This window comes from Sciurus carolinensis, chromosome 4 (assembly GCF_902686445.1).
Source record: "Sciurus carolinensis chromosome 4, mSciCar1.2, whole genome shotgun sequence".
Lineage (NCBI taxonomy): Eukaryota > Metazoa > Chordata > Mammalia > Rodentia > Sciuridae > Sciurus > Sciurus carolinensis.
Window position 1 is genome coordinate 110,866,291 of NC_062216.1, and position 21,845 is coordinate 110,888,135.

At 37.6% G+C, this 21,845-nt stretch overlaps 1 protein-coding gene and 1 non-coding gene across 2 annotated transcripts in view; one reads left to right on the forward strand and one right to left on the reverse strand.

Moving 5' to 3' along the window:
* The window catches only part of Dip2b (disco interacting protein 2 homolog B), a 240,745-nt gene that overhangs the window by 24,180 nt on the left and 194,720 nt on the right, over window positions 1–21,845 (forward strand).
* Trnaa-agc (transfer RNA alanine (anticodon AGC)) lies at window positions 6,081–6,155 on the reverse strand. The gene has a single exon. It is a non-coding gene; the product is annotated as a tRNA-Ala (tRNA).

Sequence of the window (21,845 nt, forward strand, 5' to 3'; positions counted from 1 at the left end):
CTGCAGGGAAAGATTACAGTGGAATTCCTTTGATGATAGATACTTTAAGAGTAAAGTGTAGACTGTTCCCAGTGTCTCTTTCAGGAGGGAAAAGGGACATCTATGGAAGCTGGCCAGAATCAAAACTTTGAGGCCTGTTTTTCTTGACAGTTTGGTTAGTTTCATGTATGTGTGGAGGGAGTGCGTCCTGGGGATTCAGTTTAGAGGCATTCTACCAGTGACCTATATCCCCCGCCCTTTTTAAGTTTTATTTTGAGACAGTGTTTCCCTAAATTGCAGAAACTGGTCTTAAACTAACCACCAGTTTAGTTTCGGATGTTGATACTTACATTTGGATGATGTTTGGTAACTTTCCATTTCATCAGCCTACATGGCTGCTTTATTCACTTTGTTGGCATTTACTATGCAAATATCTTCAGCACTCACAGCTGCACCACCTGGTACAGTGCTTGTGAGAACTGAAGCCACACCCCTGAGTACCTGCCCCCTGTAGAGAGGGATGTGAACTTCTTGTTTTTCTTTGTACTTTGCCCACGAATTGATTCCTTTTTACTCTATGCAAACAGTACTCACAGGATCCAATCTAGGGACAAGTTGGTTGGGTGGGTTTTTCGTAGACCAGATATTGTCAGCAACCTTCATTTTGGTTTAACTGGTCCTAGTTGGAAAAAATTTAAATATTTTAAATGCTTGGTTTTCCAACATTTTTTTCATGGCTACATCACATCTTTTGCAAAATGTTGAAAAATCATATTTAGCCATATGGTAAATAATTGGGTTTGTTGAACTAAGTCAGACCTTTGGTTGATTTATTCCAGTATATGTAAACAGTGTGGCCATTTAGACTTCCAAGGACATTCATGGGTTGCCCACAATGTGTCCAACTATACATATAGAGTTTGTCTCTTACGTGCCTACTTGACTACCTATGTCCACGATAGTGTTCAAATGCCAAATATATTGTAATTGTGCAATATATAGGATAAATACACACTAAAATCTCAAAATTCTACCTATTTAGTATTTTTTTCCCCTCTGAAGCGCCAGGGATTTGAACCGCAGGCAGCCCTTGGCGCATGCTAAGCAAGCACTCTCCAGAATGAACTATTTCTTCAGCTCCCTATTTAGTATTTTAACATGAGAAATGGAACTTGTAAAATATCTTAATTAAGTGATCTATTTAAGTAGAGAGTGGAGAAACCTAACTGGGTATACCTATAATCCTAACTACTCAAGAGACTAAGGCAGGGAGATTACAAGTTTAAGGCCAGCCTGGGCAATTTAGCAAGCACATTTAAAAAAAAAATGTTGCAGGAAGGCGTTGTTGATGTATATAGCTCATTGGTGGAGCACTTTCCTAGCATGGGTGGTGCCTTTGGTTCAAGCCCTACCTCCACAGGGCGGGGAAAGGAATGATCAAATATTGTTGAAACACAAAAATGGTAAGGATTGAGATGGAGGGTGATTTATGAACTTAGGGTGGTTTTAAAGTAATAATTGTGAGGATCAGAAACCAGGTTATATGGGTTAAGGAATGAATGGGAGGAAACAGATGAGTGAAACAACTTTCAGTAAGTTTGATAATGGTTAGTTAGGAGGGGCAGGAAATGGCAATAGTTTCTTACAGTCATTAGAGGAGATGTTAAAGTATCTTTATTACATAATAAATGCCATAAAGAAGACATGTACAAATAGTCGAAAGTACTTAGATGAAGGGCATTAATATACCTGCAGTATTCTGGGAAGGATTACCTGAAGTACTCAGACTTAACAGTGGACTAGGAGTTTCGGCGATGGACAAGGGGAGGAAGATCCTTTTGATTGGGGGAGAGATAAAGGTTTGTGAATTTAGCACATTTGAGGAAGTTTTATGGTGAATTGATGACAGTAGAGCACAATGCACAAGTTCACTAGGTCTGTTAAGCTTGGAAAGTGTGGTCAGGGATGAAAACATGGCTGAACTGAGTGCCTATAGGCCCATAGAATCTTATTTATTTATTTATTTATTTATTTTTTGCTGTGCTGGGGATTGAACCCAGGGCCTTAGTGCTTTCAAGGAAAGCACTCTACCAACTGAGCTATATCCCCAGCCCTAGAGTCTTAACTTTTATCCTGTAGGTCTTTGCTTCCCGTTGGGAAGATTTGTGTTGATGTGCTAGGGGTACTCAGGATAAGTGTGATATGTTTTCTTGGAATGTCCATTGAATTGAAGTTAGGGGGAAGTTATTGCTTTATTAAAATGTGAATATATTTTAATGCAGAATTGAAGTCTAAGTTAAAATATAATCTTAAATTTTAAAGTTTGTAAAGAATGCATTTTGGTGTAGCTCAGTGGTAGAGCACTTGCCTAGCATGTGTGAGGCACTGGGTTCCATACTCAGTACCACATTAAAAAAAATAAATAAATAAAATAAAGGTATTGTGTTCATCTACAACTTAGAAAACAATGCATTTTGCTCCAGTGACTGATTACTTCGTGTTATGTCTCTCCTAGATCCTCCAGTTCCTCACTGATATTCTTCAGAGGAAAACGCTTAAAGAGCATCCATATAGCTCATGGGGAATTATTGAAGAATTGTAAACAAGAGTGAATGACATTGGTAGTTGGTAGAGATTACCCTAGAGAAGGATAGTTTTAGGTTCCTGTTGTCACACAACTATGGGGTCATCATTCATGTAGAGTACAGTGCAAAACAGCCCTAACTAGGTAAGAACAGGGCTAAAGGGCAAGACAGGACAGGAAGATTCATAAGGAGTCTATGGAAATGAGCTGCCTCTGCAGCAGGATTAGGGAATATAGAGTGGAAGAGGTATTTAAGGAGGCAGAATTGATAAGACTAGTATAGAGAAACCGGAGGGCATATCATATATAGATATGATGGTGGAAGCTAGGTGGACTCCTAGATCTCTGGCTTAAGATTCTTGAGAGAGGGGGCTGGGGAGATAGCTCAGTTGGTAGAGTGCTTGCCTTGCAAGCACAAGGCCCTGGGTTCGATCCCCAGCACCGCCCCCCCCCCCCCAAAAAAAAAAAAAAGATTCTTGAGAGATGGATGGCACTATTTCCTAATACAGGGAAAAGAGAAAGAAAGGATTTGAATAGGGGGGAGATGAATTCAGTTTTACAGAATTTGGAGACATGCAGATGGAGAGCTGCAGCAGACAGTTGGCTGTGTGTTTGAAGTGCTTTATGAAGGCCTATCCTGGAGGTACACATTCAATATTGTTCAGTATATATCACTGACAACAGAAGCAATAAATATTATTGAGTTGTCCAAGGAGAACATAGAGTGAGAAGAGGCTCTGGGAAGAACCACCATTCAAGAAGAAAGCTGAAAAAGGAACCTGAAAATGAGAGTGGCCTAAGAGAGAGCATAGTAGAGCAAAGCAACAGGGAATTTTAATAAGTGTCTTTTGTTGCAGAGTTTAAGGCATGGACTGAAAAAATGCCACTGAGATTTACAAGTAGAGCAGGTCATTGCTGACCTTTTTTGTGAGTAGTTTCAGTGGATTGGGGGCAGATTGGTTTGTGTGTGTGTGTGTGTGTGTAGAATGCAGTCCGTTGATAGTGGGGAAAGAATGCAAAGCCAAGAGAATGTGGAAGTATACAATGCTTTTTCAAACCTGACTGTGATGTGAAGGAGGGAAAAACAATAGCTGAGATGCTTAAAAATACCTGTTCTTTTTCTTTGTCCCTAGTAGAAAGTAAGTTGCATGAGGTCAGGAAGTTTTGTTACATTCACTGTTTTATCTTCAGGGGCAAAAAGGACTTCTGGCACATAGTAACTGCTTAATAAACATTTGATGGCTAAATTAATGAGTGTTATTAAGAAGGAGGATGTAATGTATAAAGCTGCTCCCCCACTCATTCCGTTGCAGTCATTTTCCCCGCTTCCCAACCACTTGTCAATCTGTGAACATCCTAGCTAGCTATTGGTTCATCAGTCAGCTTGCAAGTATCCTTCTCCGATATTGGTCCTGTTAGCCTGGCGGAATTCAACTGCCATCTTTCCTCTCTCTTGCTTCTCTCTCCTACACACTTGCTTTTCCTCCTCGCTTTCCACTCTCTAGCGTGCGCCCTTTCTCTTTCCCTTTCTTTTCCTCTCATTTTCTTTCTTACCCTTCAGGGAGACACTCTGTTTGCTTAATAAACTCCCTTATGTGATTTCCCGTGTCTGGCATGGTTTCGTGGGATTTTCCTTACAGGGGAGACTTGAGCACAAATGTTCATTTGTGGGGTAGAGGGCTAATAGGTCTTAGAGAGGAAGGATTGAAAGACTAGAGTAGAAAGGTATGATAGAATGTGGTCTCATTGAGTCAGTGAAGTTTGAGATCCCAGGCTACTGGAGAAATCATCCAGGATAGAGTGACTTTTTCTGTTGACAGAAGGGAGGAGGAAAGGACAGGAACAAAGGCAGATATTTATAGGTAGTGGAGGAGGAAGTTGTGGGAGTCCTTTCTTGATGGCCTTAGGAGTATTCTCTCAGTTAAAAATAAAGAGTGAATGTATGTATCTGTGGAAAACTCTTTGTGGAGACATTAAAAAAAAAAAAAAAGAAAAAACACCCCTGTTTAAGTGGCTATGGAAAGTCAGAGCCATATAATTGTAGGCACACACAAGGTTGTGGTCAGTGACATAAAGGATAGGTGAGGTAAGGATGTGCCAGAGAGGATGAGTAAGAATAGGTGAGACAAGAGGGCTCTGGTCTCAGACCTGAATGTCGGGTGTGGCTGGGAGCTGACAGCAGGGAATGTGCACACCTATATGCTGCCATTTCCCTCAGCCTCACAAGTATCAGGAGACTATTCTTGGGCTCTTAGTGAAGTGGGGTAAGAAAGGGCAGTACATGAGGCTCCATTTTTCCTTTGTGAGATAATGAACAGAAACTTGAGCCTTTAGTGAAGTGGAGTCACTTTGTTAGCAGTGCCTTGAGTCTTCCCCAGACTGGCTTTCCAGTGATCTATTTCTGATTCATTAGACTGCTTTCCCAACTTTGGGCAACCTATTTCTCACACGGTCTGTTTGTTCAGAAGAAAAGGTAGTAGTGAGAAAGAGGATGTGACAGTGCCACAGTGAGTCATAAAGAGAGCGAGACATGACCATATTTGTCTCATCGAGTTTTACCTAGAATTAAAGAATATTCAAGTGCTCACTTATTTAGTGTTCTGTATTTTCAGTTTAATCAAATTCAAGTCTCCTTGTATATCAGGAACTTCCTTTTGAAAGGGTAGGAAGGGTGGGATGCCAATTAGAAAGGATGGGTTTACAATTGTCTAGACTTTAGTTGAAATTAAATAACCCAACCAAGCTTGTTGTTTTTTCTTTTTCTGTCAATCACATTAGCCAGTATTGCAAATCATTCTCTGACAATTAAGCTATCCGAGGCAGTGTAGAGTTGGACTTGAGTTCGGGCTGCTTTTGTTTTTGTATCTTTCACATGCTAGAACATGTTCCCTGTAAAGTGAGCAGAGGATCCTTTAGAAAGGAAACAGATTCTAAGGGTATGAAGGTATTTTGTTTAGAGCAAGTTGCAGATTCTAATCACATATTTAACTTTCCTATCAAGGAAGGCAACTTCATAATGTAAAAAGTACCTGTTACTTTTTGGAGATGAGAGAAATAACTTCTTTCTCTGACAGAAGGTGAAGTCAGAGATGGGCGGAGATGATAATTGGAACTTGGTATCATCATAATTGGCTCAATACTTGGAATTCATTTTTTCCAAGCTATCCCACTTCTGTTTAGGGGCAGGGAATACCTTCTGTGTCCCTACCTTATTCCCCAAATTCTAAGTTGTTTAGCTGTTGGTTGAATAATTAGAACTCCAATTAGGCATTTACTTCAGGAAAGGAAAAAAAAATTGATCTTGTCAGCATTTTGGGAAGAACTCAGGAACAAGAAAAGTTATGTGGTCAACTTGGCATCAGCAAGCTAAGAACTTATTTCTCATTTTCACAGATAACTAAGTTATAACTAGAACCCTTATTTTCCTGGAATTTATATGTGTCTAAAGGACTGCTTTCAGGAATTTTGAAACTGGGCGTGGTGGTCCCAGCTACTTTTGAAATGTTTTTTTTGTTTTTGGTGGTGCTAGGAATTGAACCCAGGGCCTTGTGCATGCTAGGCACACACTCTACCAACTGAGCTATATCCCACCCTGGTCCCAGCTACTTTTGAGACTGAGGTGAGAGGATCTCTTGAGCCCAGGAGTTTCAAGGCCAGCCTGGGCAGCATAGTGAGACTCTGTCTCAAAAAAAAAAGAAAAGAAGTTTGAAAGGAACTTGATTTCTCAGACTCTTTTTAATAGATTCTTATTTCTATTAATTTTGATGAGAATCAATTGAAAAGCTTTCTGTGATTAGAGGCACATAAAATGAGAAGACATGGAAAAAATCATGGGTTCATGTTCCACTTCTGGTGTTTACAAGCTTTGTGACCTTGGGCAAATCTTTTGACCTTTTCTGTCCTCTGGATGAGGAAGTGACTGGATGAGAGAATTTAGTTTTTTCCAGCTCTTAATTGCTTAGATGACCTGTGACTGTGGATATGTTTATGAAAATATATGAAAAGGAGATCCTGTTATAAATTTGTCAGGACAGTTACTATTTAAAGAAAATTTAAATTTAATGAGAGCAATCATTCTCTAATTCTATTTAGTTGAAATATGTTGAATTTTCTTTTTATAATTTTATTTTTTACTGACCAATAATAATTGTACATAGTTGTATTGCATTTTTTTAAAGGAAGATATGCACTTAGTTATTTAGGATGTGTGCTATTGTTTTGGAACAAACTTTTGTTCTGACTCTTAACAGGTTACAGTTTGTTGAGTTCGTCTCCTAATGCATCTCTTCCCTCTTTGTTCCCTACCCCCAACCTTATTGTTTTGTGGTTTCATCTTTTTATCAGGTAAATATCAAATTGCTTTATAATTATTTGCCTACATTTCTCTGTATTCTTCCCAGAGCCTGGAAACCATTTTTGCTTTCCCTATTGTAAAACACTGAGGAAAAGAATGATGGTGAGATGAGGAGGAATGGATTGTGACAGTTAAAAACAGCTCAGACTTTTGAGTTTGGGTAACCAGGGGAATGATGTTGATATATATATATATATATATTTATATATATATAAATATATATATATATATTTATTTATTTATTTATATTTATTTATATATATATATATAAACACCTGAGATGCTGGTTTGTGGAGAAGAATATAATTTTGACCAAAAGGGCATCTATGGCATTGGCAGGACATTTGGGTATGCCATTCAGTAGGTGGTTAGAAGTGATGAATTATATTAGAGCATTTGAAGGATTTGAGCATCATCTTTATAGGGTTCATCAAGGTATATCAGATTTTTGAAGGGGAAAGTCATAAATGAAGCTAAAGAGGAATGCCTGTGTTCAGGAAGCTAGAGGGAAAGAAGAGTCTTCCAGGGTTCCAGGGCACAGAAGTAGGAGTGGAGTGAGTAGTATGATGCTTTTGTGGAGACAAATACTGAACGATGTGAAAGCTATAAAGAAGTTGAAGCATTAGATGGGTGGGTGAGGGATACGGATGATTGGAGTAGTCAATTCCCGTCCTGTAGCTGAATCAGAGGCTAGATTGAAAAAGATGAGGGTCATGTGTAGGCTTCTGACTCATCAAATGAAAGAACAAGGGCAGATTTAAAGGAGTACTTACTTATTTTACCTGACTTTTTTTTTGGTACTAGAGATTGAACCCCCAGGGACACTTACTCACAGCCACATCCCCAGCCCTTTTAATTTTTTATTTTGTGACATATCTCACTAAGTTGCTGAGACAGTTTTGAACTTGCGATCCTCCTGCCTCAGCCTCCTGAGCCACTGGAATTACAGGCATGTGTCACCCTGTCTGACTTGACTGCTAATTTTTAATAATAGAGGGTATTGAGGAATCTTAATAGGCCTAGGGAAAGGAGGCTGAGGAAAGAATTAGAGCAGTGCCATAGGGGCGTGAGATGGATTTGGAGAACACAGTTGTATAATGTTCCTGTAGAACTGTGACATAATGGTGTCATGGAGGTCATCACTGAGTGTTGGTGGCTCAGTCATGATGGCAGAACTTGGGGTCTAAGGAAAGCAGGAGCCAGGGTATAAAAACTGGAATGTGCTGTAAGAATGCATAAGCTTCATGACCAAAATGTCAATGGCTACAACTTCAGAGATTGTCCTGTGCTGATGACTGTGTATTACTGTGTTAACTTTTTGTGTGCATGTATGTGAAACAGATAAAAAGAGTGTCTTATTTTAGGGTTATTGAGTTGGAAATAAGGCATGAAAATTCTTGTACTGTGCTTTTTTTCGTGATTGTAAAAAAACGGCATGGGAACATTTTCGAAAAACTCAGAATATGAAATGGAAAATAGTCCACCTCACTCCCATGCCCATTCCTACTTCCCAAAATGTAACCATTTAAAAAAAATCAGTGTTATAGTTCTGGTAGTTAATAGTATAATTCCATAATATGTTGTGTTAACTTCAGATAACATCTCTTGATTTCTTACTATGAACAATGAGAAATTGACCTATTTTATGCACTCTTTGCCTTCTCAGTTTTTTCAGTGATATTATTATCTTATCAAAGTAAATAATGTTTATGTTCCCTTTTGTGTTATAGAGTCCTCATTCTACATGTACAAATTAAGCCTAAATATTTTTACTCCACAAGAACTGCTTCTGAAATATCATTATTAAGTAAATATTACTTCGGAACCTAGAAGTGCTATTAGTCCATGAAGAAAGAAATGTAACACTTTAATACAAAATCCCTGCTTCTCAAAGAGAATGAGTGACCAAAACATCAAGATGTGCTACATTCTTTTCAGTTTTCTTTCTAGGTCTAACTCAGCTGCTGTTGTTTCTCATATGTTGTCATTTTTCTTATATTCTCTTAAATTTAAAATAGTTATTATTAAATATGGAGTGTATGAGTGTTAAATTTTTAGGTTGTTGCCTTTCAAAAATCTTTTTTTTTTTTGGTGGTTTTGGGGATGGAACCCAGGGTACTTGTGCATGTCAAGAGTGTGCTTTACCACCGAGCTAAATCCCCAGCCCTTTATCTCTCATTTGATTGCCTTTTTAAAAATTGTAACCTATTTTTATACTCTGGGAGCTTTTAGGGTTTGCTTTTGTCCTAGGAGTTAGGAACTTTAATTAGGATGTAGTGTGTGTCTAAGTATGTGCCTTTGCTCTTTCATCATGGTAGACTTTTTGGATTTGTCTTTGTTGACTATCTTTCTATAATTCAGGGGGATTTTTGTTTTATTATTTCTCTTCCATGCGTCCTTTTCTGGTCTGTTTGTGCTTGCACTGGCACATGTGCTCTCTCTCTGTCTTTGGAGATTGTAATTACCTAATTTGATTTCATACTATGTGGTAGGCAGAAAGTAATCCTTAATAAAGTTGACAGTTAACTTCACTCAGAACATTTTTAGTAATGTACATTTTGAAAAAGCACTTATCTTGCAAATTGTTTCATCCCAAATATATAGTAACTAGGATATCATTGTTGTGACAACAAAAGCCAGTGAAAATGGCCAGATAGAACAACTAGAACAGTGACGGTTTTATGTTGTGTATTTTACAGTTTTCTTAATGGATCATCAGTGCATTACTCTCTTCCTTTAGGTAGCTCCATTGCTCTTGATTTGAAGAAATACCTTTTCTTAGATGTTTCTCTATTTTGCAGATACAATATTTAGGAGAGTACCCCTGCCCATCCCCAATTCCCCACTCCCAAATATACACACTCCCCCATACCTCCTGGTGTTTTAACCTAAAGCATTTCAACAAATTTTCCCAAAGCATTTAAGGGGAAAATGGTGAACCCTCCTTTACCCCATCACCCTACATCCACTGCCTTCAGAAATTTTCTAGAAACAGGGGATGTCTTAGCACGTTCTCCATTTAGGGTTTTTTTGGTTTTTCAATGAAAGTTTTCTCTAAAAAAAAAAAAAAAAAAAAAAAAACCTTTTCTTCTTTTTGGAGCCATTTAGTATTCATGAATTATCAGTTAGAACTTTCCCTTCCATGTCCAGAACAGACAGTCTCATTTTCTTAGTCTGAAACATCATCTCTCCTCCTGCTTTGATTGGAAGATGACAGAACACTTGAAGTTTCATCAGTCTTTTGCTGTCCCCCCTTCAAGGATCGAACCCAGGGACTATATCTCTAACCCTTTAATTAATTAATTTATTTTTTAAATTTTCAGACGGGGTCTTCCTAAGTTGCCCAGGCTAATCTTGAGCTTGCAATCTTCCTGTCTTTGCCTCCGGAGAGTAGCTGGGATTACAAGCATGTGCCACCACACCAGGCAGTGTTTTGCTTTTCTATAGGTTTTTTTCTGAAACAACTTGCCCTTTCCTCTTTTTCTAAAAATTTTATTATATTTTTAAAAAATATTTTTTAGTTGTTGATGGACCTTTATTTATGTTTATGTGGTGCTGAGGAACCCAGTGCCTCACACTTGCATGCTAGGCAAGTGCTCTACCACTGAGCCCCAAGCCCAGCCCCTTACCCTTTCCTCTTTACTTTTTGTCAACTTCACCCTCAGAATCACTGCCTAAAGAACTCGAAGAAACAAATTTCTTTGATTTAAGCATTGCTTCCTCCTGCAGTTGAACAGCCTGTTGCGCACTTGTTCTCAGCTTTCTCATTTTTTTCCTTTTGATTCAGGGGGTTGAACTCAGGGTTACCACTGGACTCCATCCCCATTCCTTTTTATTTTTTAAATTTCGAGACATGATCTCACTGAGTTGCTTAGGGCCTTGCACAAGTTGCACAGGCTGGCCTTGAATTTGTGATCCTGCTGCCTCAGCCTTCCGAGCTACTGGGGTTACAGGTGTGCTTCAGTGTGCTCGGTGCTTCTTCTTTTTAACAGAATTTTTATTCTTGATTTTTAAAATTATCCTGATATCTTATCCTGAGTCTTTCTGAGTAGGCTAATAGATTTTTAAAAATTTCTCTCTCTCTTTTTTTTTTTAAGCTATAGATGGACACAATGCTTTTACTTTATGTATCTACTTCTATGCCTCACAGGTACCAGGCAAGCGCTCTACCACTGAGCCACAACCCCAGCCCCAACAGTTCTCTTTTAATTCCTGAAATATCTCATATTTCCTTTGGGAAAGGTTCTTCCCGTGGTCTGTCTTAACCTATTTTTTCTGTTCTGCTATTTCCTCAGATGTCATGTAATTTGTGGTTGTTCATAGTTAATATGAATGACTTGGCCATTAATACGGGTAGTTGGTGTGGTCTGCTTCTGGAGCTGCATAGTTCTTAACTAAGTATTTAAATTTTATTAATTAATATCACAAAGTGTGTATAATATATATGCACAGTGTGAGAAAGAAAATGAACACTGCTATGTCTATAATCTGGTTTAAGAACTAAAACCTTAAAACCTTAAAATACTTACAAGGTAGGTCCAGGCCTTTCCTGTTTCTCTTCCTTCACCTTCAAATATAACTATCCTAAATTTTGTTCATTCTTTAATTTTGCTTTATAATGTGTGTATATATTCACAAAAACATATTATTTAGTTTTGCAAGCTTCTGAACTTTATGTGAGTGGAATTGTGCTGTATGTACTCTTCAGTGACTTGCAGTTTTTTGCCCTGCATTGTTTATCAGATTCATTCTTGCTGATGCAAGATATTGTAGTTCTTTTTTTCTCTGCTGCTGGAGCATTCCATTGCATGAATTCATCTCAGTTTATTAGTTCATTCACCAGTTGGCAGATAGGTTAGTTGTTTCTGGTTTTATGCTGTTGCAAATACTACAGCTGTGAACATTCTTATATGTATGTTTCATATTAAAATGCATTTATACCATTAGTCATAGATTTTTAAATGTGTATCTAACAGTTTAGAATAAGAGAACAAAATCTCTGGATAGGAAATTGTGAATGATTAAAAATTATTTTATGGACTTCATATTTTCCATAGATTAAAGGCACTTAGGTTTTTTTTTTCTTTTTTTTGGGTACTGGAGATTGAACTCAGGGGCCACTTAACCTCTGAACTACATCCCCAGCCCTTTTTATTTTTTACTTTGAGACATGGTCTTACTAAGTTACTCAGGGCCTTGTTAAATTGATGAGGCTGGCTTTGAACTTTCCATCCTCCCGCCTCAGCCTCCAGAGCCACTGGGATTATAGGCATGTGCCACTGTGCCCAGCTAAAGGCACTTAGTTAAAAAAAAAAAAAAAATTTTTTTTCTCTTTTATTTTTACAGACTGCATTTTGATTCATTGTACACAAATGGGGTACAACTTTTCATTTCTATGGTTGTACATGATGTAGATTCACACCATTTGTGTAATACACGTGCATAGGGTAATGATATCTGTCTCATTCCCCCATCTTTCCTACCCCTACCCTCTTCCCCCTCTCATTTCCCTCTGCATAATCCAAAATTCCTCCTTTCTTCTCTTACCCCCATCACCATTAAGTATCATCATCCACTTATCAGAGAAAACATTCGACCTTTGGATTTTGGGGGATTTAATTTCACTCAGCATGATAGTCTCCAATTCCATCCATTTACCTGCAAATGCCATAATTTTATTCTTCTTTATGGCTGAATTATATTCCATTGTGTATATATACCACAGTTTCTTTATCCATTCATCTGTTGAAGGGCATCTAGGTTGATTCCACAATCTAGCTATTGTGAATTGAGCTGCTATGAACATTGATGTGGCTGCATCACTGTAGTATGCTGATTTTAAGTCCTTTGGGTATAAACCAAGGAGTGGGATAACTGGGTCCAAAGGTGGGTCCATTCCAAGTTTTCTGAGGAATCTCCATACTGCTTTCCAGAGTGCTGCAACTCCATCAGCAATGTACAAATGTGAAGCCACTTAGTTTTATAGTCTGAAATTTAAGAAAGCAGTTTAAGCTGGTTGTGGTTCCCAGCTAAAGGGCTAAGGCAGGAGGATTGCAAGTTCGAGGCCAGCCTCAGTAACTTAATGAGTCTCGAAATAAGGTTTAAAATGGGGGTGGGGTATAACTTAGTAGTAATAGTAGAGTGCACCAGGGTTCAATCCCCAGATGGCAAAAAAAAAAAGGGGGGGGGGCAATTTAACATTATGCTCCATTCCTTTGGAGAATTCTGAAAAAGGTAAGGGTTATAAGAGAAATTTGCATTAATAAATGTGGAAACAATCAGTACAACTTTCATGTGTTAACCACAGATTTTGCAAGCTTAATGATTTTGTAGAATCATCGATAAGGCCATCTGTATCAAATAATTTTATTTATAAGTAAGTGCCTCCTTCCAGGCTGGAAGGAGTTAAAGTGGAATTAAAGTGTTTCTGTCAAATTTGTAACTTTTTATACTTTTTTTTTCTTATTGTCCTCTTCTACTATCAGTAACTCAGATTTTCAAAGTGCTGAAAAGATCTAAAGTTAATTGTGCTTTCTAATTATAAAGATTTTTGTTTTTAATGCTAAACTATTCCAGTCTAAGGCACGCTATACTTTTTATAATGATTTTTTAATACCTTTGATTTTATTTTATTTTTATGTGGTGCTGAGGATTGAACCCAGTGTCTCACACATGCAGGCAAGCCCTCTACCACTGAACCACAAACCCAGCCCCTTGATAATGATTTTTGATACTATCTAAATTGCATTAGGCTACTTCGGGTGAAAATTTCCTACATTTTTTTGTTTGTTTATTGTAAGTGGTATGGGGGACTGAACCCAGGGACGCTCTGTCATCGAGCTGCATCCCCAGCCCTTTCCTGGTTTAATTTTGATACATGGTCTAGCTAAGTTGCCTAGGCTGGCCTCAAATTTGAATCTCCTGCCTCATCTCTTCAGGAGCTGGAGTTACAGGCATGTGCCACTGTGCCCAGTCTTTTTTCCTTTTTGGTACTGAGGATTTAACCCAGGGATGCTTTACCATGAAGCTACATCCCCAGCCCTTTGATTGTTTTTTTACTTTGGGATAGGGTCTTGCTAAGTTGCTGAGGGACTCTCTCACTTGCTGAGGTGGCTTTGAACTCACGATCCTCCTGCCTCAGCCTCCTGAGTGTCTGAGATTACAGGTGCCACCACACCTGGCCCTTGCCCAGCTTTCTTATACCTCTGACTAAACATGGTTGAGCAGACAGTCATTCAAACCAACTGATCACAACAGAGCTCAAAAAAATTGTATTCAATTTTGATCAATTAATAATAGGGCTGATGAACTGGCCTCAAGCATGCAGAGAAATCTGTTTTAAATACCTCAAAACCTTGAGGAGCAATTTGGTTTGGCCTTCTTTTAAAGATACGTGTCCTTTGATAAACATCAGCCAGAGGTCTCTGCAGCTCCCTGTCTAAGGGAGACATCACAAGTGTTTGCTGAAGCATTAATGCAGTGATACATTCACTTAAACATGTTTTGGGAGTTGGTTGGAAATTTTCTGTTGATCACCATGGTAATTAAATTTGGATAATGGAACTTGCTAGAACATGAGACACTGTAAGCAGTTTTCCTCAGTTGGGCTTATGAAAGAACCTAAACCTCAAGTTTTGGAGAGATCCCAGGTGTCCTCCTCACTTGCACCATTTCTTTGTAGCAACATGTACTGTACAAACATGAGAATAATTTGGCCACGATGCCATTCCTAGTTCAGGAAAGTCAAGTTTCAGAATTAGGGTGGATGAAGAAAGTTTCATGATAATAGCTCAGACAGAATGGATCAGGAGATTAGAAAGTAAAAATTGGGATTGAAGCAGCCAACCCACTTAATGTCACATTAACTCCTAAAATGTGAGCACTTCATTTTCTGTAAAATCTTCCTTTTTGTTTTTTTTTTAGTGCTTACATTTGAACCTAGGACCTTGCACCTACTCAGCAAATACTTGAACACTGAGCTACATCCTCAGGTCTTTTAAAATTGTTATTTTGAGACAGGGTCTTACTAAATTATCTAGGCTGGCCTTGAACTTGCAATTTTTTTTTGCCTCAGCTTCTCTGGTACCTGGGATTATAGGTGTGTACCACTGTATCAAGCTGTCCTCATATTTCATCAAACAAAATCTGATCCTTCTGTGCCCTTCCATGCCTTGTAGAGTGTGTATTTTGTTTCTGGAAGATATAAAAATAAGTTTATTGTAGGGAAATGTTAGTTTTCCCCAAACAGAACATAATGTTTTATTTATCTATTAGCCCCAAAAGAAAAGCTAATAAGTGAATGGGATCCTTGTGTACTTGATCTGAAACCCCTTAAAGTGCTTAGGGTGTTAGTTGTAACTCTGGTTTGTTATTTGCATCATTATATGAGAAGAACTGATATTCTTACAGTTGGAAGTTTTTTTTTTTAAACCACGGTCATAGCTGCTGCTTTTTATAGAACAAAGAAAGGCAGAAGTAAGAAATATAAATAGGAAATGTATAATCCTGTATTACAGCTTACTGTAGCATTTTGTATTCCAGTAAATTTTGGACTAGGCTTTCTCCCAAAATCTGTAAACCTGTATGGTATGTGTGATTGCCAACTGTCTGACACCTTTCTAGATTTGGAACTTTCTTAGAATTTAACTTGTTCTACTTTAATCTGTAATATGAAAAAAAAAAAAAAGTAACACACAGCACTCACATTGTTAGGGCAAGCTTAGAAATTTTCATAAACAGAATGATAAAAACTTTGTCTTGGAATTCATAAATGTTAAAAAACTTAAGTTTTTTCTCATCTCTTTTTCTGTGTATTTTGCTAATAGTATCTTCATTTTCCCTCCTAGAAGGAAAGATTTGATATTCCTGAGTTATCACTCTTAAAATTTCAAGTTTTACACAGCTTTTGTGTGTATAGAGTGTTAACATTCATGGCCATGTACAAGGAGAGACACAGGAGAGTGGGTGACTGACTCAGATATAAATGATCTTCTTATACTTGAGCTGTGACCACGCCTAGAAACCTTGACAATAACAGGGCCTGTGTTTGATATACCTTACTTGTTAAATCCTGTCTGGATTTTAGCATGTCATATGTGTGTTGTTCATCAGCAAAACTGAACAGGTGCTAGAACAATTACAAAGCTTTAATCAGTCTTATGATGACATTATTTCTCACTTTGGTCATATTAAAAAATACAATAACCCAAACAAATTTCTGATTGTTTCTTGTGGTGATGATTCTGGTTCATTGATTTCAATGCTACACATTTTCCACTTAAATAATTTTTTACAGGTCAGTTAATAAAGGTTAAGGTAATTTTTCAGTGTCTTGTGGCAAGTTGTTAATGTTTTAAAAATAGTTTTTCTCTCATTATACAAATAACACATGCTCGATGGGGAAAAAAGAAAAAGGATTGCACTGGATGTAGCTCAGAGGTAGAGCTCTTGCTTAGCATGTGTGAGGTCCTGGGCCTGGGTTTAATCTCCAGGACCATATACCCAATACACACACATACAGAGGAAAGAAAAGAAAAAGAAGTGGGAGTAGAGAAAGAGAGAGAAAAAGATTAGGAGCAAAAGCCAAACACCTGGCAGATTATAGGCATTTTTTAAATATTCTGGTTATGAGTTCTGTGGTTGTATATGTTGCAAATATTTTCTCTTGTTTTCTTCACTTTTTACTCTTAAGTGGTGGTGTTCCTTAATTATACACTAAACTTGTAGAAATCGATATTGTTATTTTGGTAAAAAATGTACAAACATTACATCTCTGTAGGGGTCATTACTTAGAGGAGAGTGTCTTAAGAGGATAAGATTAGAAGTTCTGTTCTGGTTAGCTTTGCCTCCTTAGCAATGCCAGCTGTCTTACAAATTAATGTGGGTCCTTGGTTGTATGGGGAACCAGCTGAGTGTGTGTGTGGATCAACATTCATCTCCAACCCTGGAGACTACCCATTCCCTGATGATATTGGCTTAATAGAGCCATACTTTTATATAAAGTATAGTACATTCAAGTTACTGCTTAAATTGTACCCCATTGCTTAGAGTCTTGATATGTTTTAATCTATCCATTTAAAAGAGGGATTATATAAACAGTTAAATTGTCTTCATTTTTCTCCATAGTTAAAATCTGAAAAAAAAATACAAAAACCTGCAAGCCAAAAGTAAAAATTAGCCTGACCTGGTGGCACACGCTTGTAATCCCAGCCATGTGGGAGGCTGAGGCAGGAGGATTGTGAGTTCAAAGGCAGCCTCAGCAAAAGCAAGGTGCTAAGCAACTCAGTGAGATCCTCTCTCTAAATAAAATACAAAATAGGGTTGAGGATGTGGCTCAGTGGTTGAGTGCCCCTGAGTTCAATCCCTGGTACCCAAAACAACAACAACAAAATAAAAATTTTCGATTTTAAGGGCTAAAAGAGTGAATGTTAGTTTCATTTAATGGTTAAGAACTCAGGTTCTAAAGTAAATTGAAATTCTAGCTCTTTGTTTTTTTTTAGTTTGGTAATTTAGGTATGCTATTTAGCCTTCTGTTTTTTTTTTTTTTGGACAGTGCTAAGGGATTGAACCCAGGGTCTTGTGCTTGCAAGGCAAGCTATATCCCTAGCCCCTATTTAGCCTTCTTAAGCTTCAGTTTTCTTATCTTTGAAATGGGGAGACTAGTGAATCAACCTAATGAGGTTTTTATGAGTAATGAATGGATAATTCATGGTGACTGGCTCATGGTCAGAGCCCAATAAGTGTTTACTATTATGTATTAGGAAGGAAAGAATAAAAAACATTAGATTCTACCTCAGATAAAGCAGTAAGCTCTAGAATACATAGGGAACTCAAAAAACTTAACACCAAAAAACCTAATAGCCCAATCAATAAATGGACTAAGGAACTGAACAAACACTTCACAGAAGAAATACAAGTGTTTAACAAATATATGAAAAAAACAATGTACAAATAATCAAAATGCAGTCTTTAAAAAATAAAAAAATAATTAAAAAAATTAAACATCCTAGCAATTAGAGAAATGCAAATCAAAACTACTCTTAAGATTTCATCTCACTCCAATCAGAATGGCAATTATCAAGAATACAAGCAATGATAAATGTTGACGAGGATGTGGGAAAAAAGATAACGCTCATACATTGCTGGTGGGAATGCAAATTGGTGCAACCATTATGAAAAGCAGTGTGGAGATTCCTCAGAAAATTTGGAATGGAACCATTTGACCCAGCTGTCCCACTCCTTGACTTATACCCAAAGGACTTAAAATCATACTATAAAAGCATACTATAGTGACACAGCCACATCAATGTTTACAGCAGCTCAACTCACAATAGCTAAATTATGGAACCATCCTAGGTGCCCTTCAGCAGATGAATGGATAAAGAAAATGTAACATAACACAATGGAATATCACTCAGCTTTAAAGAAGAATGAAATTATGGCATTTGCTGGTAAATGGATGGAGTTGGAGAATATCATGCTAAGCAAAATAAGCCAAACCCAAAAAACCAAAGGCTGAATGTTTTTTTCTGATATGTGGATGCTAATTCACAATAAGGTGTGGGGCAAGGGAAAAATAGTTACTTTAGATTTAGATTAGAGGGGAGTGAAGGAAGGGGAAGGGGTGTGGGGGTAGGAAGGATAGTAGAGTGAAACAGACATTAATACCTCGTACCTATATGATTGCATGGCTGATGTGATCCTACAATATGTACAATCAGAAAAATGAGAAATTATACTCCATTTATGTATGATTTATCAAAATGCATAAATGCTGTCAGGTATAGCTAATTAGAATAAATAAAAAAAATTAAAACAACAACAGCAGCATTAGATTCAAGTCATTTAATTTGTAAGGTCAAACAATTTTCACATTTTTCTGGGGAAAAATAATTTTTTTTCCTTTTTATAGTGTTGGGGCCTCACTGGGCAAGTGCTCTACTACTAAGTCACACCCCCCAGTCCTGGAAGGACAGATTTTTTTTTTTCTTAGTGCTGCAAATTAAAACTAGGACCTCATGCATACTAGGCATGAGCTCTACCCTTGAGCTCTATCCTACTCCCCAAAAACAGAATTTTTAAGAGACCGAGAATAAAGATATTAATTACAACAAATAATTAGAAACTTACTTATTCATAATTTTTTTATCCCACTTTTCTTCCTTTTGCATTCATACAGAAACATATCTGAGTTTGAAGTTGCCTCTTCATTTAAGTTTGCATTGTATGCAGCTACCTCCTCCAGTTACTATTTGGCAGCAGACCCCAGAAGTTCCATTTATTCAGCACAACTACTTATATTTAAAAGAAAAAAAAAAACATTTTTTTAATACATTTGGGTTGGGGTGTAGAGCAGTGGTAGAGGCATGTCCAGTACCTTAGGTTCATTCCCCAGTACCAGAAAACAAAAACATAATATTTGCAATATATATGTATATATATATATATATATATATATTTTTTTTTTTTTTTTTTTTTTTTTTTTTAATTTTTAAATTTTTTTGAGGTGGGGTCTTCCTGTGTTGCTCAGGGAGGCCCTGAACTCTTCGGCTCAAGCAATCCTCCTACCTCAGCTTTCTGAGTGGCTGGGACTATAGGCATATGCTAATTGCACTGTTTTTTGAAAGTTCTTTCTTTACTAAAAAATTATTTCCCTCCCAAGAATACAGCCATGATTTTCAATGTCAGTCCATCCTTTGAGTCCTTCGAATGACAATATGAGGATCCTAGGGTTTTTCTCTTCTTTAAGAGTAGGGAGGTAACACATAGGCATTGTTTCCTGGTTATGAATTCATTCTTTACTGTGGATCTGGATTCCAGAAAGAAAACAAGATATATCTGTAATATCTAATAAATACAGAGGGAAACAGTGGCAAGGTAGGTTTGAAATATTTCTTCTAAATGCCCAAAAGGCAGGAAGGCCAGACCTTATCTCTTTAAAAAAAAAAAAAAAAGAAGAAGAAGAAAAGAAAAGCAAAAGCACAGGTCAGGTCACTGTAAAATAATATTCATGTAATCAGAGTGATAATTAAAAGACTTTAAAAGCAAGTATAGGAAACTACATATCTGTAAAAGCAAAAACAAAAACAAATGGGTGGGCTTGATGGCACATGCCTGTATGTATCTCCTATTGATTTGCTAGGTTCAGGCAGGAGGTTTGGAAATTCAAGGTCAGCCTTGGCAAGTAGTGAGACTGTCTCAAAATGAAAATCACCAGATGCGGTGGCACACCTGTAATCCCCACAACTGGGGAGGTTGAAGCTAGAGAATTTCATGTCTTGGGCCATCTCAGCAATTTAGTGATACTCTCAGCAACTTAGCAAGACCCTGTGTCAAAATAAACAATGGACTGGGAATGAAGCTCAGTGGTAAAGTGCCCCTGGGTTAAATGCCTAGTATTAAAATAAAATAAAAAAGGGCTGGGGATGTAGCTCAGTGGTAGAGTACCTCTGGGTTCAATCTCCAGTAAGAAAAAACAAAAATGAAAGATTATTAACACCTCAAAAATTAAAAAAAAAAAATTGCCAAATAGGCATGTGTTCTGAATTTTTCCGATTGGAAAAAATCCTATTTATTTATTTTTATTTTTGGTACCAGGGATTGAGCCTTAACCCCTGAGCCTTATCCCCAGCCCTTTTTTACATTTTATTAGCGATAGGGTCTCACTGAGTTGCTTATGGCTTCACTAAGTTGCTGAGGCTGGCTTTGAACAAACCTCCTGCCTCAGCCTCCCAAACTGCTTGAATTACAGACATGCACCACCAGGCCTGGCTGGCTCTTTAGTTTTTTTTTTTTTTTTTTTTAACCTCTCTGACAGTTTGTTTGAATTGAATACTTTTCTACTTTTCTGGCTTTTGGGCTTCATTCCTGTTCTTAGTACTCGACATTGTATTTTGTGTGTGAATCTTTTATGACCATAAGATTTGGAAGAGGATATTTAGGGGTATGTATAAGACTCTAACTTGAGTATGGGAATTTTTTTGTGGTTCTGATTATTTGAACAGAGAAAACTTATTAGTGCAAAATGGTTAGTGAACAGCTTCCATTCTTTAGTTTCACAAGGGAGTGGTTGACCCTTGCTGTTGCCACTCTCCTCCTTACTTCAGTGTGTCTTCAGCCTCCCCTGCTTCTCTGGATATGATAAATCTATATCTGACATTTTGTGGTGGGGAATGATGGCCCTTGCTTGTTATCCTAGCTACTCAGGAGACTGAGGCAGGAGGCATGCAAGTTCAATGCCAGCTTCAGCAACTTGGTGAGATTCTGTCTCAAAATAAATAAAAAATAAAAAATGGCTGCTAGTGTAGTTCAGTGGTAGAGTGCTTCTGGGTTCTATCCCTACTACAAAGAAAAGAAATATGCTCTTACCTTATTGTGTTGTAATTTTCTTTTTACTTGTCTCTCTTCCTTTAGTGAATGTAAACCTCTTAAGGGCAGGTGCTTTCTTGTTTACAGTTACAGTTCTGGTACCTGGCACTGCTTAGGTAGAGGTGGTACTCAGAAAATGTTGTGGAACTATAATTGGATTTTCTTTATTAATATTGCTTGTTATCTCTTATTACAGATCTCTTCTAACACTTAACACTTAATCTCTTATTGTTCTAGTCAACTTTTTTGTTGCTGTGAACCAAAAAACCCGACAAGAACAGTTTTAGAGAAGGAAACGTTTTTTGGGGGGAGGGGGCTCATGGTTTCAGAGATCTCAGTCCATAGAAGGCCTACTCATTCCTCAGGGCCAAGGATGAGGCAGAATATCATTGCAGAAAAGTGTGATGGATGAAAGCAGCTGGGAACATGGTGCCAGGAAGCAGAGAGAAAGAGAGAGCTCTGCTCAACAAGGATCAAATATAAACTCCTAAGGCAAGCCCCCAGGCCATATCCTACCTGCCTAGTTAGTGTCCACTTAATCCCTGTAAGGGGATCGGTATA